The sequence below is a fragment of the Dendrobates tinctorius genome, unplaced genomic scaffold (genome assembly GCF_039654945.1).
Source record: "Dendrobates tinctorius isolate UK_male_01 unplaced genomic scaffold, ASM3965494v1 ptg000203l, whole genome shotgun sequence".
In the NCBI taxonomy this organism is placed as follows: Eukaryota; Metazoa; Chordata; class Amphibia; order Anura; family Dendrobatidae; genus Dendrobates; species Dendrobates tinctorius.
The window spans coordinates 17,269,645-17,295,323 of record NW_027361870.1 but is presented as its reverse complement, the minus strand read 5'-3'; the positions used below and the strand labels follow the sequence as shown (position 1 = coordinate 17,295,323).

At 43.3% G+C, this 25,679-nt stretch overlaps 1 protein-coding gene and 1 long non-coding RNA gene across 3 annotated transcripts in view; one reads left to right on the top strand and one right to left on the bottom strand.

Annotated features, from left to right (window-relative positions):
• Nucleotides 1-245: 245 nt before the first annotated feature.
• On the bottom strand, nt 246-3,086 carry LOC141057294 (uncharacterized). The gene is made up of 2 exons (XR_012222023.1): nt 1,437-3,086; nt 246-1,181 (listed from the first exon to the last, which is right to left on the bottom strand). It is a non-coding gene; the product is annotated as an uncharacterized lncRNA (long non-coding RNA).
• Nucleotides 3,087-3,256: 170 nt separating this feature from the next.
• The window catches only part of SNAP25 (synaptosome associated protein 25), a 117,269-nt gene continuing 94,846 nt past the window's right edge, over nt 3,257-25,679 (top strand). For both annotated transcript variants that reach the window (XM_073553836.1, XM_073553837.1), the window contains exon 1: nt 3,257-3,404. The gene's annotated coding sequence lies outside the window, so the exon portion shown is untranslated. The remainder of the gene's footprint in view (nt 3,405-25,679) is intronic.

Below are 25,679 nucleotides of genomic sequence, written 5' to 3'. Positions count from 1 at the left end.
TCACAAATCACTATTGATAACATCATGCCAGGTGACACAAAAATTATTAGTATTATCTCCGTCACAGCAAATTGAACAAAGTGTAGAGATGATAAAGATCATACAACTTGTGTGTATGTATAGTCACCTGGTCAGGAGTACTAGTAAATTCATGATGCACAAGACACAGCATCATTAATTCACTGGTTCACCAGGCCAGTTGATTATTGTATTGAAGTGTAAGAAGACAGAGTGCACTCGGTACATGTATTAACACAGGTTTTTTATTAACATACACACAAAAGAAAACTTGGTTTACACCATTTGCTTTTGCCATTCCACTCGTCCCACATCTGAGTTGAAGTAGGCCGCAAATTGGTCCCTCATTTGGCCAATTTCAACGGATGACCTGAGAGGGTGCTGAGTAAATTCAGGCAATGGGTTAGGACCTGCATCATCAAGTTCAAAGTTCGGGTGCTCTCTAACCATGACAAAATTATGTAGAACCACACAGGCCTTCACCACCTCATCCACTGTTTCCAGTTTCAGATTAATGGCTGTGCCGAGAATGTGCCATCTGGAGACAAGTATACCAAAGGCACACTCAACAGTTCTTCTGGCCCTGGTCAGCCTGTAATTAAAAATTCTTTTGTTGTGGTCCAAGTCCCGGCTGGAGTAGGGCTTGAGCAGGTTTTGGCACATCTGGAATGCCTCATCCCCAACCATTACAAAGGGCTGAGGCGGACCTTCAGTGTTGGGAAGAGGCCGTGGCATGGGGAAATTGAACTGGTTGCCATACAACCTCCAGCCCATTTCAGAGTTCTTAAAAGCCTGGGAGTCATTCCCACGGCCAAATGCCCCAACGTCCACTGCGATAAACATACAGTCTGCATCCGAAATGGCCATGAGTACTGTAGAAAATTACTTTTTATAGTTATAGTACTCAGAATCTATTCTTTTTGGTTTTATAATACGGATGTGTTTCCCCATCAATGGCACCTAAACAGTTAGGGAAATTGCAGACTGTCCAGAATCTTTCAGCAATTTCAAACCACTTTTCCACGGTGGGCAGGGGCATAAATTCAGGACAGAGAACGTCCCACAAAGCCCGGCAGGTGTCCGCAACTATTCCAGACAAGGTTGATATTCCAATACGGTACTGAAAGTGCAGTGAAGAGAGGGTCTCGCCAGTAGCCAGGAGTCTGTGAAACCGAGAAACAAAAAATAATAATTTTTGTGTATATGGATTGTTTAGAACCACAAAAAAATACATAACACAAGAAAAAAAACAAAGGCATACAAATATATATGCAGCTTTTTCTTTACTACATGGCATAAAAAAAAAAAATTCAGCCTTTGGTTAACTACATGGCAGAACAATAATTCTGCCAGCTTTGGAATAGTCCATGGGAGAACAAAGAAAATTATGCAGGCATTGGTTTTGCAATACTACGTACCGCAATGTGACCAGGAGCCGTTCCTGGGGAGGAATTGCACGACGGAGCTGTGTGTCCTGTCTCCGGATGGCATCTTGTACCCGACCAAGCAAATACCTGAAGATTTGTTAGGACTTCCGTGTGTAATCATTAAATTTCTCCGGGTTTGCCTGGAGCTCGCTGTAGAGGGTGTGGTACACTCCACGGCTCTCCCGGAGTTCAAAAATTGGATGTATCCACATACACCACTGCTGCCGTCTTTACTGCCTCTCTCCCTTTGTTGATGGCAAGCAACTGCATAAGCCTGAGCCGTCCTCATGTCCAGATCCAAGTTGAAGTGAAAACTCTTCCAGCGCAGATCCATGTTGTCAAGAGAAAATACAAGGAAATATGAAGAATTCAGCGGTAAACTGGGTCTATATAAAGAATTTCCATAACACACGCCCACTGCTGTCCCATTGGTGGTGTCTGTTGCAAGAATTTTTCTAGAATTTTCCTCCTGTGATTGTGACACCATGCGAATAAAAAACGCAAACGCATAGAAAACGCTTGAAAACGCATACACACGCTGTGTTTTTTTGTCGTAATGCACACGATGATGCGACGAAAAAAGGCAGCGTTTGCAAGCGCTTTTTGCATGCGATTCATGTGCGCTCGAAGCGCTGTGCAAAAAGGCGAAAGTGTGAAACTAGCCTAAACCAGCATTTTTAAATCTTTGGATCCTTAGGACGAGAGCTGGATATATGATTTTGTGTGATCAATCAATGGGACTGACTGCCCACTCTATTTTGTGCACCGCTTGCGCTTTGTCAAGGGGTGAGCTGGACTCGTTTTATTTTCCTTCCACGAATCCATACCTGCAGGCAATCTGTGATCTGCATTTTTTTTAAATAAAAATAAGGCTAATAAATAACACTATGTAGAGAATAATGAGGCAGGGCTGTGCGTCAGAGGGGACGGCTTGGAAGGAAAAAAGAAGAAAGCCCTAGATTCCTAGAAAGATTCCCTGTTGATTTGGAACCTCCTCATTAGTACCCCTCAGCAGGTCCTGCCATCTAGGAAACCCCAACCATCAGCGACTACAGCGGGGAACCACTGAGTGATGGCAGAGACTCCGCGTGCATTGCACGTAGAATACTAAAATCAATGGACTGCCATCAATTCCTATGGCTAGGAAAGTCCTCCAGAGCTGAGATCAGGGGGCGACAGATGGGGGCGGAGGAAGCCATATGGGGGCAAAAGGTGCAGCAGGGAAGCCCCTGTCATACATACAGACCTGGGCGTAGACTACAGATGTAGCAGAGCTCACCATTGCAGATAATGGCAGTCAGCTCTGCTACATCTGGACTAGTGTCTGCTGATCGTCCGCAGCAGCCCTCCATGTCCTATAAATCATCCATCTGCCACCCCACGGTGCCCACCCATGCTATGATCAGGGGTCGCACTGCAGCCTCTATCAATGGACAGAAAGCTCATCAGGAGGCAGAAATGACAGGGAAATCTGCAGTAAATGAGCTGCCCACGTAGGCTATCCTTATAAGGAGCAACCCCACGCGAGGGAGATCCCTCCGGACCAGCCCCCTCCGGAGAGCAGCAATCACAGCTGCATCAGCTCAATGTATGAATGCATTTACAGCCAAGTCCCCCTCAGCCAGTAGTGTAAAGCCCCCACTGTGTGCACCTGTGAGGGCAGGAGGTATAAGGTGCACGCAGATGCAGAATGCGATGTTTCGCAGCAGACGATGACTCACGTCCCCCCCTCCATCAGCTGCAGCCGGTCCCCTCCCATATCCCCCGCCCCGGGATGGAGGGCTATTAAAAGCTGCTGACGTCAGGAGTGACGGCCATCTTTGATAAGGGCAGAGCTCGTTTTTCCATTGAAGAAGAAGACTCGAGGAGGTCAGGAGCGGAGCTTCTCGCCTCCTGCAGCTGCGTCCCCAATCAGGGTCTCCCCAGTCCTGCTCCTCCATCAGCCGGATCTGCTGCCAGGTAAGGGCTCCGCTCCCCCTGCACTGGGCTCTATGGAGGATTCGCCGCCGCTGCCTGACAGGAGGAGAGCAGAAAACAAATCTCTTTTCCCAGAGGCCATAGTGAGATGGCTTTTTTTTAAAAAAAAAAGCCCATCTGTCTTTTAGTCGCGATAGTGGGGTGTGTGCAGTAGCAGAGGCGCTGTCGTGATTGACGATGGAGCTGTCTGGAGACTGTGCGCTGGTGGGCGGATTCAGCACCAGGCAGGGCGGACAGCTCCACTGCAGAGCCAGTGCGGAGAGCTGCGGTGCTGCAGGCAGGGAGGGGGCAGGAAGGGTGCAGGAAATTCTATGCTGGTAGATGCAGGCAGTGCTATGTTGGCAGGGGGCAGGCAGTGCTATGCTGGTAGGTGCAGGCAGTGCTGTGTTGGCAGGGGGCAGGCAGTGCTATGCTGGTAGGTGCAGGCAGTGCTGTGTTGGCAGGGGGCAGGCAGTGCTATGCTGGTAGGTGCAGGCAGTGCTGTGTTGGCAGGGGGCAGGCAGTGCTATGCTGGTAGGTGCAGGCAGTGCTGTGTTGGCAGGGAGCAGGCAGTGCTATGCTGGTAGGTGCAGGCAGTGCTGTGTTGGCAGGGGGCAGGCAGTGCTATGCTGGTAGGTGCAGGCAGTGCTGTGTTGGCAGGGGGCAGGCAGTGCTATGCTGGTAGGTGCAGGCAGTGCTGTGTTGGCAGGGGGCAGGCAGTGCTATGCTGGTAGATGCAGGCAGTGCTGTGTTGGCAGGGGGCAGGCAGTGCTATGCTGGTAGGTGCAGGCAGTGCTGTGTTGGCAGGGGGCAGGCAGTGCTATGCTGGTAGGTGCAGGCAGTGCTGTGTTGGCAGGGGGCAGGCAGTGCTATGCTGGTAGATGCAGGCAGTGCTATGTTGGCAGGGAGCAGGCAGTGCTATGCTGGTAGGTGCAGGCAGTGCTGTGTTGGCAGGGGGCAGGCAGTGCTATGCTGGTAGGTGCAGGCAGTGCTGTGTTGGCAGGGGGCAGGCAGTGCTATGCTGGTAGGTGCAGGCAGTGCTGTGTTGGCAGGGAGCAGGCAGTGCTATGCTGGTAGGTGCAGGCAGTGCTGTGTTGGCAGGGAGCAGGCAGTACTATGCTGGTAGGTGCAGGCAGTGCTGTGTTGGCAGGGGGCAGGCAGTGCTATGCTGGTAGATGCAGGCAGTGCTATGTTGGCAGGGGGCAGGCAGTGCTATGCTGGTAGGTGCAGGCAGTGCTATGTTGGCAGGGGGCAGGCAGTGCTATGCTGGTAGGTGCAGGCAGTGCTGTGTTGGCAGGTGGCAGGCAGTGCTATGCTGGTAGATGCAGGCAGTGCTATGTTGGCAGGGGGCAGGCAGTGCTATGCTGGTAGGTGCAGGCAGTGCTGTGTTGGCAGGGGACAGGCTGTGCTATGTTGGCAGGGGGCAGGCAGTGCTATGCTGGTAGGTGCAGGCAGTGCTGTGTTGGCAGGTGGCAGGCTGTGCTATGTTGGCAGGGGGCAGGCAGTGCTATGCTGGTAGGTGCAGGCAGTGCTGTGTTGGCAGGGAGCAGGCAGTACTATGCTGGTAGGTGCAGGCAGTGCTATGCTGGTAGGTGCAGGCAGTGCTGTGTTGGCAGGGGGCAGGCAGTGCTGTGTTGGCAGGGGGCAGGCTGTGCTATGCTGGTAGGTGCAGGCAGTGCTGTGTTGGCAGGTGGCAGGCTGTGCTATGTTGGCAGGGGGCAGGCAGTGCTATGTTGGCAGGGGGCAGGCAGTTCTATGCTGGTAGGTGCAGGCTGTGCTATGTTGGCAGGGGGCAGGCAGTACTATGCTGGTAGGTGCAGGCAGTGCTATGTTGGCAGGGGGCAGGCAGTGCTATGTTGGCAGGGGGCAGGCAGTGCTATGCTGGTAGGTGCAGGCAGTGCTGTGTTGGCAGGTGGCAGGCAGTGCTATGTTGGCAGGGGGCAGGCAGTGCTGTGTTGGCAGGGAGCAAGCAGTTCTATGTTGGTAGGTGCAGGCTGTGCTATGTTGGCAGGGGGCAGGCAGTACTATGCTGGTAGGGGCAGGCAGTGCTGTGTTGGCAGGGGGCAGGCAGTGCTATGTTGGCAGGGGGCAGGCAGTGCTGTGTTGGCAGGGAGCAGGCAGTTCTATGCTGGTAGGGGCAGGCAGTGCTATGTTGGCAGGGGGCAGGCAGTGCTGTGTTGACAGGGAGCAGGCAGTACTATGCTGGTAGTTGCAGGCAGTGCTGTGTTGGCAGGTGGCAGGCAGTGCTATGTTGGCAGGGGGCAGGCAGTGCTGTGTTGGCAGGGGGCAGGCAGTGCTATGCTGGTAGGTGCAGGCAGTGCTGTGTTGGCAGGTGGCAGGCAGTGCTATGTTGGCAGGGAGCAGGCAGTTCTATGCTGGTAGGGGCAGGCAGTGCTGTGTTGGCAGGGGGCAGGCAGTGCTATGTTGGCAGGGGGCAGGCAGTGCTGTGTTGGCAGGGGGCAGGCAGTGCTATGTTGGCAGGGGGCAGGCAGTGCTGTGTTGGCAGGGGGCAGGCAGTGCTATGTTGGCAGGGGGCAGGCAGTGCTGTGTTGGCAGGGGGCAGGCAGTGCTATGCTGGTAGGTGCAGGCAGTGTGCATTTAGCAGAGCAGGATGGGATTCATTCCAGTTTCATTGGGTTTTCTGAACCATAGCTGACTGTACCAGTGATCGCCCCCAGTACTCCAGTATATATGTGCCTATATATTGCTGGGTGTATATACACACATAGGTTAGAGGGAAGGTTTTCTGCACGTCCAGACAGCTTCTGCGTAGTTGCGTCAAAAAGCATCCTCTCGAGCTGACAGATCTACGTGCTGGGGCATTAGTAATTACTGCTGGTTTTGTTACCCACTAGTGAGAAAGCGAGGGGGAGGGGATCTGCATTACAGCTCCGGTGGGGAGGGGGAGGCAGCACCTCTAGGTGGGGGGAGCGACGGCGGAGATGCAGATTTGGGTATTATAGGGGTTTGCGTTTTCCCATGTGAATGATGCCATTGTGGTTATTGTTATGTAGTATTTCTTCATGTGCTCTCATCATATCCGGATGATTTTTTATAAGATCTCGCATTAATAGATGATCCTGCCAGGTTAAGAAATAATAAATGACACGACAGGACGCTGGCTTATTGTGGCTTACACGGTAAATGGCAGATTACTGATTGCTTCGGAAAACAAACATTAACCTGTAGGCGCAGAGTCAACAGAGCGCTTTAATTACAAGGAGGGGAAAAACACCACAATCCTGGCTGCTGAATTCTCTGGGAAAGCTACGGAGGACCCCACCCCATGACTGCGCCTGTGGAAGAAACTGAGGGTGAATGGAGCAGATCACTATTTTTTTAGGGAAACAATGTCGAAGGAGTTTGGTTTCTAGTTCACAACTATAGATGAATCAGAAATGATAGAGAAGTGAGAACAGATTGGAACGTGAATAATGGGTCTACGCATGTGGATCTGTGACAGTAGCCGGAATATCTGGCATTTTACATACATTACTCGGAATATACAGAACTGTGTGACGCCCGTCGGAGAGAATTCTTCATATGTAGTGCTCCGCGTCCTATGGGCTCGGTGCTGTAAAGTTTTCATGTGCACGGACATTTCCATTAAAGCTATGTTCTCCATTAAGGTCGGATGATACGTGATGTGATTCGAATGATCGATATTAGAATAGGACCGAATACGAGTGATTGATCCGGCATCGGCTCATACTTGATCATACGGCGTCATATGAAGTGAATGATGTGGGGGTGTAGCACAAGATGCCATCAGATTCCATTGATTTATCTACATGACAAGGAAAGGGAAGAGTATGGCGTGTTAGAACGGAGAACACGTTGAAGGCTTCCTCTAATGCATCGCATGGTGCAATACTGCAGATGTGCGAAATGTTAACGTGCCCAGAACGCAGTAATGGGGGAGCAAGGGAAATATCAGAAATCATAGGTTGTGTTTTCTTGTCCAGATCAATAGGTCAGGATTGCACATGACCTCAGTCCTGGGGGGGAGATCCTCAATGAGTTAACATTGCTCAATGTCAAGGAATATTTGGCAGCTCCAGATCACATAATGCCGACAACCTCATCTTGCATGTGTGTACATAGGTCTATGTATATATATATATATATGTGTGTGAGTGTGTGTACATAAGTCTATGTATATATATATATATGTGTATGTGTGTACATAGGGCTATGTATATGTATATATATATATGTGTGTGAGTGTACATAAGTCTATGTATATATATATATGTGTGTGTGTACATCAGTGTATGTATATTTATACTGTATATGTGTGTAGAACGGTGTATGTATATATAAATATATATGCATGTGTGTGCATGTATGGTGAATATGATTGTACATTTATATGCATCTGTATGGCTTCGTATGTGTGTGTGCATGTACATGAATGTGCAGGAGTATGTGTTTGTACATACATGTGTTGTGTGGGTGCATATACTATATGTAGATACAGAACTACAGGCTAGTATATATGCATTTTGTCATTTAAATGCATATTTATGTGCGCATAGACTGTTTTATACAGCAGATATGTATGTTAACCATTTTGGTTACGTCAGGATTAGATGCATTAGCTAAATGGGTATAGAGCAAAATGTGCAGTCATCTTACACACAACACTTATTAAATAAAGCCAGATATATTTGCATAGCCAGCAAATCAATATGCCATCTATGAAGTGAGGCATTTTACCGTTGTCTGCGTATTACTCTCACGTAACAGAAGCTCAGCGCAGTGTAGGATCAGTGTCATTCCAGAATAGCAGATACAGTCATTATTGCTGATTTACGCAGAGTTCGAAAATGTCAGATAGCAACATCGTACATATTTAATAGCAGAGATGAAGGTCAGGATGCAGCTGAAAGGATGGTGGAAAAAAATCTGCAGGAACAGTAGATGTCATTCATCTGTTCTATACGTACAAGGTCCAGGACCCGTAGAAGCGAGTAATCGCGAAACGGCCGTTGTCCGGCACCTCCCTTCCCTAGCATTCCTCTACGTCCTGCATGTCCACACATTTGATGGAAATTATGTGAAATAAAGACTCACAGTTTTTCAGCTACATCGGTGAGTGCTGCATATTTCTTCTTTTTTTTTTTGCTTCACATTGAAATATTCATGTTTTTTCATGCAAGCACCTCCATCTTTTGACTGAATTATATGCCGCAATACTTCAGAAAAATAGCTCCGTCTGGTAATGTGGTGATTTGTGTGCCCTAGTATGCCGTTCATCTGTTTGCTCTTTGCTGGGATCATATATATATATATATATATATATATATATATATAGATATATGACATACATACGTCATTGCACTGGTGACAAACGCTGACTCATAGGCCGGGTCTATCACTCACTGGCGCGAGCCTTGACAGCAGAATTAGTTCTGTGCACCTTACACCTTATAAAATGGGGAATGAAACAATTAATTATCTGCTAAAGGAAGTGAAACGGGGTTTTTGCAGACTCCATTGATGGATTCTGCATATATAGCGCCGTCATATACCCCAGCGCTTTACAGACATTGTCATCACTGTCACAGTCTAAATTCCCCGTCAGTATTCGGAGTGGGTATCACTCCATATATAACCACTGCACACCCCATAGCCACTAATGGGGCAAATACTGGGCCCAAATTATTTTTTATCCATTTCTGTAAGATAATTCTTCCTGCAGTGTTACCTTTCTGTAACGATTTATAGCTTATCCTATTTTTGGCATAAAATAATATTTTTTCTATTACTGGAAAATTTTACCTGGGGACCACCATGGGTAATACTGAGACCTCATAGTATGCCACCACAGGGGAGTTAAATTTTCTTGGGTGTAGGCTGTTATTATAACATGGGATGGTTTAGGGGTTGTTTCATGGAAACAACCCCTTTATGAATAAATGAGCAGATCATTGCAGGTCTGATATTCCTGGAGGAGGCCGCTTCTGGTGTCAACGTGGTGTATGTCTGGCAGGTCCACCTAGGCTGGAGCCACTCATACACCCTTACAGTAGCTCTGTGTTCTCACTGGGTGGGACAGGGACATCTTCTGTGAAGTCCATATAGTCTAATGGACAGCATTGTCTTCATAACACCATAACTATAACACGTAGTTGCATTTTTTCCACATTTTCCACTTCGTACTCCATTGGTTGCTCGTCATCTCAGGTTCTGCAAGGAGAATCTCTTTCTTTCTTGTCTGCCACCCTAGTCTCTTGAGTAATAGGAAAGATGGCGCCCCTCAGCTGTTATTCCCCACAACAGCAGCTCCAACTGTCCTGGAATTAGTCATCTTACAAAAAAAAGAAAAAAAAAACCAGAACATACAAGTGACATTCGCTTAATATAGGGAAAGGGTTATCAGTCATGTCTGACAATATGGAGGGATTATAAAGAACTGCAAATGACAGGTGCTTCTATGGTGTCTTTTTATATTGGAAGCTAAATGACTCAAGCCGCCATTTTTTTATTTGCAAGGACTAATATGTGTATAACAAAGCGGCTGCAAATCACTCTGTGACGCTCTGATAGGTCTTACATTTCTTTTGGCTTTATTTTATTTTTAACATCTAAAAGTCATCACTGTAAATGACTATTATTGTAGATCTTCCTATACTCCACGACATTCAAATGACAACACCAAGAAGGAAAAGTTGTGCAGTTATGGAAATCACAGGATTAAAAGACATGTTAATGACTTGGCTGCTATCTGTGAGGTTATTAATAGTTGTCTGAGGAATGTTCTGCCATGGTAATGCAATTGAACAAATCATCAAGATCCACTGCTGGCAGCTGCCATTCAATTGTTGACCAATGAAGTCCAAGATGTGCTCCATGGGAGACAAGTCCTGAGACGTTGCAGGCCGTGATCGCACGTTTAGACCATGGAGGCTGTTCCCAGTAGCACGTGCAACACGTGGCCCAACTGAAAAACAGCTGGGTCTCTTTGGAGAAATGACCATACCTCTGGTACCACGATACAATCAATATAATACTGAACTGTTTGTGTACCTGGAATGAAGACTAGAGAGATTTGGCTACCGTACAACATGCCATCTCACACAATAATCCTGGGAGTATGACTGATGTGACGTTCCCTTGTGAAGGCCACTTCATGGTGTTGCCCATGTATGATTGTGTCCATCACATAAGCAGAACTCATCTCTCCATCCTCCATTGCTGTCTTGCACTACGTCACATTAGCCTTTGAGAGCGATGGTATAAGGACAATGGAACACCTGCAGCTGGACATCTGGCTCGTAGCCCAATGTCGTGCAAATGATCTCTGATGGTTGTAGTATACACTCTTTGGCACCTTAGGCTTGGCATCTGAAGTCTTTTTTCACTTACAGTACAGAATGGATCAGTCGTGGAACTAGTGGTACGGCCATTTCTTCAAGGTGTCTCAGGAGCCGTTTTGCAATACAACATCGCCAAGCGGCATGTTGTTGTACTACTGTGAGAAGCCTGTGTTATCTAAATGTGCTACCAAGACCTGGAGCATCTTCAGACATGTCTCACATCGATCACATCTTGGACATCATTGGTAGGCAAATGAAAAGGGAGCTGCCAGCAGTGGATCTTGATGATTGCCCAAGTGTAATTCAGCAAGGAAGAGCATTCCTTAGACGACTATTAGTAACCTCATTGATAACAGCCAAGTTGTGGAAAAGCAGGAAGTTCGGCAATAAATTGAGATGTTTTCAAAAATTTGCTTCCATTATTTCATTTGCAAATCATTACCATGTCTATCCATCCTGTGATTTCTATAAATCCACAACTTTTGCTTTTTGGTGCTGCAATTTCAATGTTCAGGCGTGTATGTGCAGTTGAGTGTAAACTGGGAACTTAACTTGTCAGCTATAGTTGCTGGAAGACCACGTCTACAGTCGTTATATGTGAAGCCATTGGGTCCTTTATACCTGAAACCTATTGGAGCATTTCCTTATTTTACTTTCTTTACATCTACATTTACACTTTAGCAAATTACATCATTATAACCACTTAATGGAATAAATCAACCCAAAAATAGCTCACAGCCCCCAAAGGCTATTCTTCACTTCTCAGTTTCTTTAGAAAGGTGCATAATCGCTTCAGCAAAAAATTGGGAAAATCTAAAAGCGCTAAAAAAACAGTCCAGGATAAAGTCCAAACTATGTTTACCCAATAAAAGAAGGCTATGCGTTTCTACATCTTACCGATACCTTCATCATGCCAGGATATCTAAATAGAGAGGCAGTATAGCCAATACCAATTAATAATTTCATTGAATTCGCAACCATCCTGCTCAGAGAGATGGCTTCCCCACTGAAGCCTGGGAAACAAAAAATGGAAGCAAAAATCAAACAGATATAGGACGAACAGACGAGGTGAAGCAAACAAGTACAGACAAGAGTAGAAAGAATGAAAAGAATGATGGACGGCTATTGTCCAAGATCTTATTATGTAAATCTGATCATTTAAGCAATAAAATAATAATAATGAAAAAGGTTAACTCTCCAAATCCAATTCTAATACTTCTGTAGCCCTTTCCAGAGGCCTAGAGTTCTACCTTACGGTGGGGAGTATTGATATTAGGAGTCCTAATACAAAAATATATATACTATAGTTACCATGATCCAAGAAAGCTTAAAAGATTTAACTAGATCAAAACTGACTATGGAATAGGTAATAGTTACACAACTTAAGGAACCCATACATGGGGGCCTCCGACTCTTACCTGGCAGAGCCAGCGGTCCCGTTTATGTGAAGAACGGCCGAGATAGCTGCTGAACTATCATTTGAGAGACAACTAAAGAAGGCAAATACAATTCTAGGATGTATTAACAGAAGCATACAGTCTAGATCACGTGAAGTCATTATTTCCCACTACTCCTCTTTGGTCAGACCTCATCTGGAATATTGTGTCCAGTTTTGGGCACCACATTTTATAAAAGACATCAACAAACTGGAGCAAGTTCAGAAAAGAGCGACCAGAATGGTGACCGGTCTGCAAACCCTGTCTTATGAGGAAAGGTTACAGGATTTGGGAATGTTTAGCTTGCAAAAAAGAAGACTGAGAGGAGACTTAATAGCTGTCTACAAATATCTCAAGGGCTGTCACATTGTAGAAGGATCAGCTTTATTCTCATTTGCACAAGGAAAGACTAGAAGCAATGGGATGAAACTGAATGGGAGGAGACACAGATTAGATATTAGGAAAAAACTTTTCACAGTGAGGGTAATCAATGAGTGGAACAGGCTGCCACGAGAGGTGGTGAGTTCTCCTTCAATGGGTCTTCAAACACAGGCTGGACAGTCATCTATCTGGGATGATTTAGTGAATCCTGCTTTGAGCAGGGGTTTGGATCAGATGACCCAAAGGTCCATTCCAACTGTAACATTCTATGATTCCATGAATGTATCCATAACCTTCCTAGGTGACTTGCATATTTATATTTGAAATTATGTAAGAATATAGCTATATAGCCAAACCCAAAAGTGTGTGAGGGTCAAACACTTCCACCACATGCTGGGGATAGACTTTGTAAGAGTCAATTTTTCTCACATGGCTGCAGAGGTTTTGGCTTTTGAACTCTAGGGCCTTAGTTAACTTAATCGTCTTGCTGTAAAGGGAGGACACTAAACCTACAGTCTCTCTACTCTTCATATCACTAATGATTTGACCCCAAGTAGCTTTGGTGCTGACAGGATAACAGGAAGTCAAACCACCAAGCCGGCTTGGAATAGAACAGACATTACGAAGCAAAGGAGGAACCATGCAAAAAGCATCAGCCTCCTTGGCCTTGAGGACCCTTATCTAGCCCAGCATTTAGGATTATCTTAGTATTGAATAGACAATGTCATTAATATCACAACTAAGGTAATTTCCATGGATATTCCCTTTAAGTTACCAGCTGAAGGTAATTAACGAGTGGATCTGATAAGTGCTGGTATAAGCATTGCATGTCATCTACCCTAGCAGTGATTTGTGAGTCTACTGACACCAACATTGGCAATTGCCATCATTTCAGAGCATTTCAACCTGAAAGAAAAAAAAAATCCTTATCGAATCTATGTCCTTGACTTGTCCTTTTCTGAAAGATTGTTAAAAATAGTTATAGCAAATTTCAAGGAAAGTACGTATGAACCTCCTGCTTATTTCACTACATTTTTAAGAACTTTGTAGAGACTGACCGCCATCTTGTTTATGAACAATGGTGGCCATTTTTGGTAATCATTTCTAGAAAACCATCTATTATTCTTATGCAACCAGAATAATGAAATTTATACAGATCTGAAATAACAGAATAGGTGAAGGACTTTCTAATGTGTTTCCTTACATACAACTTTTTGAAGTTGCTTTAACCATTTAAAAGTTAAACCCAGTAAATGGATGTTTCTTTCAATTATGGAATAAATGTAAAATAAATAATAGATATTTGGTTCAAATTTCATAAATGAAGATCCATTTATCAGAATCTTAACATATGGCGTGTTTAAAAGTGCATTATATATGTAACACTTCTTATTCTAATTCTTCCTCTGATATATGGAAATTTGTTTCTTCAGATCAAACTTCTTGTAAAAAGGTGAAGAAAAAAATGTTCTCTTGTCATTTGGCAAATGCAACTTATAATAGGTCATAATGGTGTCGTTGATGGTTGTCTCACGATGAGGTTTGGGATTTTGACCTCACTAGGGTCCTCCTATTTAATTTTACATTTTGTGGAGATCTTAAAGGGAATCTGTCACCTATTTTTTTGCTGGCACCGCCATCAGAGGCTTATCTACAGCATTACAGAATGCTGTAGATAAGCCCGATATGTACCCTAAAAGTGAAGAAAACGGAGTTAGATTATACTCACCGGGGGTTGGGGGCGGTCCGGGTCCGGAGGGAGTCGCGGTCCGGTCCGACACCTCCCATCTTGTAGCGATGACATCCTCTTCTTTCCTAAATGACGTGGTCTGCCCTGTTGAGGGCAGAGCAGAAGTGTGGAAAACCACACAGAAAACGACAACTAGATCCAAACTATTATAGCAAATGTCACTTTATTGGAAAACCAGGACAGAACAGGAAAAAATGGGGGAGCAGGTGCAAGAGACAATAAGGTGCAACAGTGCTGAAAGACGTGCCAAAGACCTGACAAGAAATCGCACGAGACAGTGTCAGTATATAATTAGTTGAAAACTAACAGCAATTCATTTACATATGCCACATCAATATAACAGGGGATACTTATCATTTGTATATGTTACATCCACTGGGATCACCATCTTAGGTAATACAAAATTAAATAGGTGATGAAACTATCTCTAAATATGTGCCCCTAGCTGATGGACTAACCCCTCCAAAACGATGGAGCCTCGCTCCGAAACGCGCGTCGGGGAGACGCGCCGTCTTCCAGCCTGACAGCATGATTACCCACTCAGGTACATACTTGGTACTCACCCCCGCTCCCTAGCTCGGCTTTCTCTCCCGCCTCTCGGCTTAGATCTTATGTTAACCTCATACTCACCATTGGTGGGGGTTTGGTATCCAATACATATGGCTATAGACTTTTCATCACTGCTCTGGGGACACAGTATGGATACCACGTTAGTCAGGTGGGAGACTGATGGGAATTTACCCACCCTTACCCTTGTTAATTTGCTCACCATATATTTTACATGTGGACAAAGCATTTTTGGAGGGCTTAGTCCATCAGCTAGGGGCACGTATTTAGAGATAGTTTAATTTAATTTTGTATTACCTATGATGGTGATCCCAGTGGATGTAACATATACAAATGATAAATATCCCCTGTTATATTGATGTGGCATATGTAAATAAATTGCTGTTAGTTTTCAACTAATTATATACTGACACTGTCTTGTGTGATTTCTTGTCAGGTCTTTGGCGCGTCTTTCAGCACTGTTGCACTTTATTGTCTCTTGCACCTGCTCCCCCATTTTTTCCTGTTCTGTCCTGGTTTTCTAATAAAGTGACATTTGCTATAATAGTTTGGATCTAGTTAATAATAATAATAATAATAATCTTTATTTATATAGCGCCAACATATTCCGCAGCGCTTTACAGTTTAACAGTTTCAAAACACAAGTCATAAGTAACAACGCTAACAATACAATAATTAAAGCAAAATAAGACGAAATAAGACGACCCTGCTCGTGAGAGCTTACAATCTACAATGAGGTGAGGGAGATACAAAGTACAGGTGTATATTTACAATGGTGTATTTACAATGAAGGTCCAGCCATCTTGCGGGAGTGAAGGATGGATGGAGATAGTGAATGGGCTACACACGCACACTTACACAGAAAATGACTTTGATTGTCGTTTTCTGTGTGGTTTTCCACACTTCTGCTCTATATGGTATAACGATGGGTCCTTTATTGTCCGTCTTTTTTAAAACAGCACATATTTATGGATATTGATTTTAGCATGCTGTTTTTTACCTTTGCTGTGATATTATACTGTTGAGGGCAGAGCAGAGTACTGCAGTGCATAGGCACCAGAAGAGGTCCAGCACCTGCGCACTGCAATACTCTGCCCTGCCCTCAACAGGGCAGAGCAGTGCGCCTGCGCCAGAGCCGCGTCGTTCAGGAAAGAAGAGGACGTCATTGCTACAAGATGGGAGGCGCCGGACCAGACCGCGACTCCCTCCGGACCCAAAGCGGACCCGGACCGCCCCCCGGTGAGTATAATCTAACTCCTTTTTCTTCTCTTTCAGCGTACATCGGGGGCTTATCTACAGCATTCTGTAATGCTGTAGATAATCCCCTGATGGTGGTGCCGGCAGCTTACAGGCAAAAAAAATAGGTGACAAATTCCCTTTAAGATTGGTGATAATTGTGTCATCACTAAAGGGATAATTTTTGGACTTCTTTTTAGTCATTTCTAATCAGGTAGACCCTTTTGTGCAGAAAATTGACTTTAACTGACAGTGTCACTATCAAAGATAACATCATGCCGCTTTGACTGCGATGAGTAATATGCCATATAATCCATAATGCCCTCCGCTTCCCCCCACTAATTCCTTTCTCTCTCGGACAGTCTGTGTCTTGAGCTCTCTAATTAAGCCCATTAGAAGTCAGCTGAGGAATCTCCATTAAGATGAAGAGATGTACTCATAACACGGTTTTTAACCAGAGGAAAGACAGACTATGCAAAGATGTGTAGTAGTCACCATATTAAGGAAAGTTAGACTGTGTTTTGCTTTGAGATTAATTTAATAAATAATTTTATTTCTATAGCGCCAACATATTCCACAGCACTTAGGAACTGGACTCCATTTCTTAAATTAACATAAAAAATATTCAGTTGGTATCCAAACGGTCTCATAATCATTTTGACATGTGATTATGTAAAACTGTTGCTGTGTATGAATATAATAAGGCTGTTTGTGGACAGGTTTTAAGCTCATCCACTGTGTTGAATTCAGTTTTTGTTTTGTACAAATCTTTTAGTCAGAATACAGTGGCATGTAAAAGTTTGGGCACCCCTGGTTAAAATTGCTGTTATTGTGAACAGTTAAGCAAGTTAAAGATGAAATGATCTCTAAAAGGCCTAACATAAAGAAGACACATTTACTTTGTATTTTATGCAATAAAAAATGTTTTCATCTTTTACATTTTAAAAATTACAAAAAGGAAAATGAGCCGATGCAAAAGTATGGTTAGTACCTATTAGCAACTCTTTTTGCAAATATCACGGCTTTTAAACGCTTTTTGTAGCCAGACAAAAGTCTTTCAGTGCTTTTTTGAGCGATTTTCATCCATTTTTACTTGGAAAATGCTTCCAGTTCTGTGAGATTCCTTGGTCCTCTTGCATGCACTGCTATTTTGAGATCTAGTCAAAAATTTTCAATGCTGTTCAGATCAGGGGACTGTGAGGGCCTTTGTGAAACCTTCAGCTTGGACCTTTTGAGGTAGTCTATTGTGGATTTTGGTGTGTGTTTAGGATGATTCATTATCCATTTGTAGAAGCCATCCTCTTTTCAACTTCATCTTTTTACAGATGGTATTATATTTAAATCAAGAATTTGTTGAAATTTCATTTCATCCATTCTTGCCTCTAACCGTGAAACATTCCACGTGCCACTGGCTGCAACATAATCCCAAAGCTTGATTGATCCACACCCATGCTTAATGGTTGGAAAGATGTTCTTTTCCTGAAATTCTGGGCCCTTTTTTCTCCACACAGACCACTTGATCATGTGGCCAAAGAGTTCTATTTTAACCTCATCGGTCTACAAGACTTTATTCCAAAATGCATCAGTCTTGTTAGATCTTCTTTTGCATATTTCTGACGCTGAATTTTATAGTAAGGATGCAAGACAGGTTTCCTTCTTATGACTCTTCCATGAAGGCCATTTTTGTGCAGGTGTCTCTGGACAGTAGAACAATGTGCCACATCTCCAGAGTTTGCGAAAACTTTCTGAAGGTCTCATGAAGTCAAGCAGGGGTTCTGATTTGCCTCTCTAGCAATCTTATGAGCAGCTCTCATTGGTAATTTTGCTTGGCCTTCCTGACCTTATTTTGACCTCCTCTGTTCCTGTTGACTGCCATTTCTTAATTACATTTTGAACTGAGAAAAGAGCAACATGAAAACGCTTTGCTATCTTCTTATAGCCTTCTCCTGCTTTGTGGGCCTCCACCATTTTCATTTTCAGAATGCTAGGCAGCTGCTTAGAAGAACCCATAGCTGTATTTTTTGACAGAAGATTAGTGGAGGCTGTTTTTTTTATAAATCTGGTGAAATTTGCAACACCTGGCCTCTCTTAACGTTGGTGGTTAACAAGCCATAACTAACTGTCTAATTAAGGTCTGAAACCTTGGTTATAGTTATCTGAGCACACAAATCTCCAAAATTTTGCATCAGCCCATTTTTTGGGGATTTTTTAAAATGTAAAAGATGAAAAAATATGTATATTTTTTTTCCTAACATACAAGGGATATGTGTCACCTTTAACTTTAGGCATTTTAGAGATCATTTCATCTTCAACATCTTCACAATAACAGTAATTTTAACCAGGAGTGCCCAAACTTTTACATTCCACTATATGCCTCATAGTTGTCACACCGTTTAGAGAGAAAATATACATACCATTAGGACATGTAACTACAGGTGGCTATTCAGGCCTAATGATAACACTCGGAGCAGGGATCCACTTCACCAGGATCTCCAAAACTGGAAATGGAAAGGTTACGACTGGTCTTGGCTGATGTCATGTGCGCATACTTGAATGATGGAGGAGACATAGATATCGGGATGTTTCCCTCCATCATTCACTGTAATCCCTAACTATCTCTCACTTTGGGACCTTCTCTTCTAGTCCCTTCAGGTCCCAGGCTCCATAGCAGCCTCTGCTGCGACGCCTGCCTCCCCGATCAGCATGATTTGGAGAGAGATAGGTACTGAATAAAGCATATTCTGTTGGGAGGACAGATGTAAGGCATATAATAAAGAAAGGGACCAGACAGGTGTAAGACATATTCCGCAGGGAGGACAGAGACTGATGTAACAGCGAGTAGGCGTAGACCAGGATAATACACGACGGTGCAAGAGAGGAGATGGATGAAACACACATATCAGTGGGAGGAAATAGAAATATCTATGGCTTATAGCCGAGAAAGGCAGCAGACAGATGAAGGACATAAATAAGACAAATACCCATAAGGGTATACATATGAGAAGAGCTTTATTTGGCATATGGTAGGGAGCCTGTAGGCTCGGAGAAATGCATGTGTAGCATATTTACGTTGAACTAATTCAACCGAAATGGTCAATTAATTTAGAGTGAACCTGTCAGGTCTCCCTACCTAACCAGCCCTGTATAACATAATTCAGTTTTAAAAAAGCAGTTATAATGTCTCAGTTTCCTATACTAATGAGCGCTTTGACTAGTCGATGGGCCTTTAGTTTCCCCAGACTAATCAGCCTTCTTTCCATGTTATCACAGCCCTTGGTTGAGATAACATAATTTGCAGGAGCCGGCCTCATCGCAAACACAGGCAAACGCTCATTCTGGCAGCGTCAATGCCTTTCTGAAGCCGGGCATCCAAGGCATCCGAGACGTGCACTGCGCATGACCGGAAGCCATCTTCTGGTACACACATATCTGCAAGATATTAAAGAGGTTGTTCGCTACTTTATCATTGATTACTGAGCCTTAGGATAGGTCATCAATGTCTGATCAGTCGGGGTCTGACACTCGGCACTCCAGCAGATCATCCATTCTTAGTGTCAGAGGCGGCCGCCGGCTAGAACTACTCGATTGCTGATCTGCTCTGTCTTATGATAGTGGCCACGGCTGGGAACTGCACATTTTCCTAATATTCAAATCAATAGGAGGTGGATGTGTAGTACCCTGCCGCGGCCACTATCAGAAGATGGAGCAACTTTGCAATTGAGTAGTTCTGATCGCCGCCCATACATGAGCCGCTATTCAGCAGGGGGGTACCAGGTGTCGGATCCTGACCCATCAGACATTGGGGACCTATCCTAAGGATAGATCATCAGTGATAAAGTAGTGGACAACCTCTTTAAAGGGAGTCAATCAGAACTAAAAAATTGTTCAAATCAAGTACAGGCACTTGATGCACCCAAATCTTTCAGTGCACCTTCCCACCTACTTGTTTCCTATCTATCTCTACTTTTCTCTGGCTACTATAGAGATTGATAGGAAACAGAGCTTTAATAAAGGAAGAGGAGCGCTGAGAGTTATGAAAACAGGTAGATGGGAAGGTGCACTGAACTGCTCGGTCAACAGTGCACCGTGCTCTTGTGCTTGGTTTGAACAGTCATGTTGTGCTGACAGACTCCCTTCAATAATGAGACCTTGCTATATCGTACATGCCTTATGAACATAAGAGTAGAATTAACACCAAACTAATGAATTATATATTTTTATAGAGGCATGGCTGCTAGACTTTCATTCCCAGACGTCATGCTGCCTACTAAACCCATTTCTATCAGTCTGTTCATTATGAAGTTGTCATAACGAAGCTAACAATAATGTCGCTGTGATTGCTCATGCATGCATCATGCCCTGACATACAGAATGTCATTGAAGTTAGCATTTTATTCCTGAAAACGACTCTTATAATGGATTTTCATTAACTATATATTTATGTGGTGATTCACATAGATCCTGTGCACATTGTACAGTGAGACAATGCAGAACATCTGCTGTTCTTTTTTCAAACACGTAATGGAGTCCACCTATACTGTAGCGCAGTTTCTTGTTTTTAATGTTAGATGCTTTTGTATTTCCTATGGCAGGACTGGGCTATTTTGGTATATTTTGACTTAATCACATTTTAAACAAAAAATGCAAAGCTTAGAGAAGCACACGTTGTGCGGAGATTTGCCTGAGGGAACTTGCTTGCAGAGACACTGCTGTGATAGCATCTTCCATTGTTCATTTTATGCAAAATCTCTAATTTGCGGCCTCATAATTGTGTCATTAATAATAGAATAATAACAGCCATAGATTATTAAGTCCAAAATAAGGTTCATGCTCTGTTTCTTGCGCTACTTTATTTGTTAACATGAGAGATATTTTCAGTGTTCAAGTTACCTGGACATTTCTCCTCCACTGATCCGTTTGGTGTCAGAAATAATTGTAGAACCAATTAAATAACCATCCTTGAATATTGTTCTGTTATTCTTCTTGGAATTGTTTGCATAAATTCTTAACTAGGTGTTACCATGAGTTTGTATGTGGGAGAAGTACTGGTTCTTCTTAAAGAGCACAAACAGCCCAAAAGTGTCCAGTTTTTGCTCTTATTTTATTCCCATTTATTCCCTTAGGCTGCTTTCACACATCCGGCTTTGTGTCTCCGGCACTGTGCAGCGAAAAGCCGTAGGGGCGGATCCGGGATGTGCCGGAGACACCGGATGCCTGTGTGGCCGGATACGGTGGCGCCCACATTTAAAAGAGCAGCGCGAGACTCAGTCTCCGTGCATGCGCTCTGAGAAAAAACGGTCCGACGCTGTCAAAAAACGTTGCAGCAAACATTTTTTGCAGACGCCGGACGGCTACTTTTTGCCGTATCCGGCAAAAATCAGATGCGCCGCATACCCATCCGGCACGGTGCGGCGACAATACAACTCAATGGGACAAAATTTCGCTGCATCGTGCCGGAGACACAAAGCCGGATGTGTGAAAGTAGCCTTAGTATGCTTTTTTTTGAAGTTATGGTCTTTATCAAGGAGGAGTGGGACACAGAATAATAATGTAGAGCAACCTAAAGGCACGCCCCCAGAAAATCCTGTCAACCATGCCCCCTTGGTAAAGACCATGAAAATTAGCACTAAATAAAAAGTACCTTATCTCTGGAACCATATGGCGGATTTATTAAAACACCCCCTAAATAATCAGGAACAACGGGAATGAAATAAGAGCAAAAATTGACCAGTATTGAACAGCTAATAGGTCCTCGTTAAATGGACCAGCTAAGTATGGAATCTTACAGGCAATACTCCATACAAATGGAGGCATATCTGAAGAAGAATATATTGATATCTGCAGAACTTGCAGGGCACGCATCAGATTAGCAGAGACGTCAAAAGCAATAAAAAAGGATTTGGGGGGTATGTAAAAGTAAAAGAAAAGTCAAAGATGCTGTAGGATTTTTACAGGATGAAAAGAGTGAAGTAAAAAATGATTTTGAGAAGGCCAAACTTTTTAATTCCTATTTTGCATCTGTTTTCTCTCAGAAAGTAACATCAACTGATTCTTTACTGTACTATTGAAGGAATAAAATAATCCACATTATCTATAAACAGAGAGATGGCGAGAGAACACTTAGCTAAAATAAATGAATTCAAGTCTCCAGGTCTAGATGAATTACATCCTACGGTACTGAAGGAGATAGCAGAGGAAAGTATTGAACCACTGTCCATAATCTTTGAAAATTCTTGGAGAACAGGAGAAGTCCCCAAAGACTGGAGAAGAGCGAAAATTGTCCCTTTCTTCAAAAAGGTGAGAAGGTGGACCCAGGGAACTATAGGTCGGTGAGCCTTACTTCTATACCAGGAAAGATCTTTGAACAAATTATTAAACAACATGTATGTAGGTACATGGATGAGAATTAAGTGATTAACCAGAGCCAGCATGGGTTAGTAACAAATAAGTCATGTCAGATTTAACTTAATTTCCTTCTATGACAGAATCACTGACTGGGTGGACCAGGGAAATGCAATAGGTATAGTACAGTTGTGAAAAAGTGTTTGTACCCTTCCTGATTTCCTATTCTTTTGCACGTTTCTTACATTTAAATGTTTTAGAGCACCAAACAAATTTGAATATTAGCCAAAGATAACACAAGTAATCACAAAATGCAGTTATTAAATTTTTTATTATTAAGGGAAAAAAATCCAAACCTATAGGGCCCTGTGTGAAAAAGTGATTGCTCCCTAAACCTAATAACTGGTTGGGCCTCCCTTAGCAGCAACAACTTCAATCAAGAGTTTGTGATAACTCGCAGTGAGTCTTTTACAACGCTCTGGAAGAATTTTGGCCCACTCATCTTTGCAGAATTGTTGTAATTGAGCCACATTGGAGGGTTTCCGAGCATGAACTGCCTTTTTAAGGTCATGTCGCAAAATCTCAATCGAATTAACGTCAGGACTTTGACTAGACCACTCGAAAGTTAATTTTGTTTTTCCTAAGCCATTCGGAGGTGGACCTGCTGGTGTGTTTTGGATAATTGTTCTGCTGCAAACTCAAGTTTGCTTCAAGGTCACGAATAGATGGCTGGACATTCTCCTTCAGAATTCATGTGTCCATATACCACATCAACTTTTCTGGGTCTTGAAGCAGCAAAAAAGCCCCAGACCATCACACTACCACAAGCATAGTTTACTGTTTTGGTATTATGGTCCTTTTATGAAATGTTGTGTTATTTCTACACCAGATGTAATGGGACATACACCTTCCAAAAAGTTCAACTATTGTCTCGTCATTCCACAGAGTATTCTTCCCAAAGTCTTGGGGATAATCAAGATGTTTTCTAGCAAAACTGAGATGAGCCTTTATGTTGTTATTGCTCAGCAGGGGTTTTTGTCTTAGAACTCTGTCATACAGGCCATTTTCACCCAATTCCTTTGTTATGGTGGAGTCATGAACAGTGACCTTAACTGAGGTAAGTTAGGCCTGCAGTTCTTTGGATATTGTTGTGGGGTCTTTTGTGACCTCTTGGATCGGTTGTTGTTGCACTCTTTGGGTCAGCCTGCCAGTCCTGGGAAGGCTCTCCACTGTTCCATGTTTTTGAAATTTGTGGACAATGGCTCTCACTGTAGTTTGCTGGAGATCCAAAGCTTTAGAAATTGCTTTATAACCTTTTCCAGATGGATAGATCTCAAATACTTTTTTCTCATTTGTTCCAGAATTTGTGTGGAGTGTGGCATGTTGACTAGTTTTTGAGGTTCTTTTGGTCTACTTCACTTTGTCAGGTAGGTCCTACTTAAGTGATTTCTTGATTGAAAACAGTTGTGGCAGTAATCAGGCCTGAGTATGGCTCGGGAATTTGAAAACTCAGACTCCCAAAGCTGTGATAAACCACAAGTAATTTATGTTTTAAGAGGGGGGGGGGCAATCACCATTTCACACAAGACCCTGTAGGTTTAGATTTCTTTTATCCTTAATAATAAAGAGCTTAATTTAAAGACTGCATTTTGTGTTTGCTTGTGTTATCTGTGTATAATGTTTAAATTTGTTTGGTGAGCTGAAACATTTAAGCGTGACAAACATGGAAAAGATTAGGAAATCAGCAAGGGGGCAAGCACTTATTCACAAAACTGTATATCTTAACTTCAGCAAAGCATTTGGCAAAGTATCTCAAATCATCCTTATTGAAAAGATGACCAAGTATGGAATGGACAAGTCAACTGTTAGGTGGATTCATATCTGGCTTAGTGACCTGACCCAAAGATTGATCATAAATGGCTGAACATCCTGATGAAGAATGTCTCAAGTGGGTTACTACATGGCTCTGTTCTGGGCCCTGTGTTGATCAACATCTTGATCATTGATTTAGATGAAGGAATTGAAGGTAAACTGATTAAATTTGCTGATGACAGCTAGGAAGCATAGCTAACATAAGAGAAAGAGAGGATTCAAAAAGGTCTAAACAAACAGGAACTGTGGGCAGCAACTAGCAAAATGGTTTTTAACAGGGAAAAATGCAAAGTCTTAGTCTGGGAAAGAAAAATGAAAAAGCATATAAAGAATGAGAGGAATAGGGCTAAGCAGCAACACATGTGAAAAAGACTTGCATATACTAATAGATCACAGACTACAGATGAGTCAACAGTGGGATGCAGCAGCAAAAAAAGACAAACAGAATTCTCGGTTGCTTTAACAGAAGCTTACGTCTAGATCACGTGAAGTAATTATCTCCCTCTACTCCTCTTTTGTCAAACCTGAATTGGAATACTGAGTCCAGTTCTGTGCACCACATTTTAAAAAGACATCAACAAACTGGAGCAAGTTCAGAGAAGAGTGACCAGAATGGTGACCGGTCTGGAAACAATGTCATATGAGGAACGGTTAGAGGATTTTGGAATGTTTAACTTGTAAAAGAGAAGGCTGAGAGGAGACTTAATAGCTGTGTACAAATATCTTAAGGGCTGTCACACTATACAGGGATCAGCTTTATTCTCCTATGCACAAGGAAAGACTAGAAGCAATGGGATGAAACTAAATGGGAGGAGACAGATTAAATATTAGAAAAAACTTTTTGACATTGAGGGTTATCAATGAGTGGAACAGGCTGCCACGAGAGGTGATGAGTTCTCCTTCAATGGAAGTCTTGAAAACCAAGGCTGGACAGACATCTGTCTGAAATGGTCTAGTGAACCCTGCATTGAGCAGGGGGTTGGACACTATGACCCTGGAGGTCCCTTCCAACACTTAACATTCTATGAAATGAGTAACCTCACAAGTACCACATGCAAGAAATAGCTACCCTGTAAGTCAGCGTCCAAACATTTAAGATACAGGAAAGATGTATATCTTTGTACCGTGTTAGCCAGTAGATAGAAAAATATTCAGGATTGAGAGTCCTCAGTAGTTGATACCTTTTAATGGCTAACTGAAAAGATGGTAATACATTGCAAGCTTTCGAGACTACTCAGGTCTCTTCATCAGGCTAGACTAATACAAAATCTGAAGTCACATATTTATGCACAATACAGCCTAGAAAAAATGCAATAGATAAGACAAGTGACGTGAAGCAGAACTATCAATATGGGAGAGGGAGAAACATAAA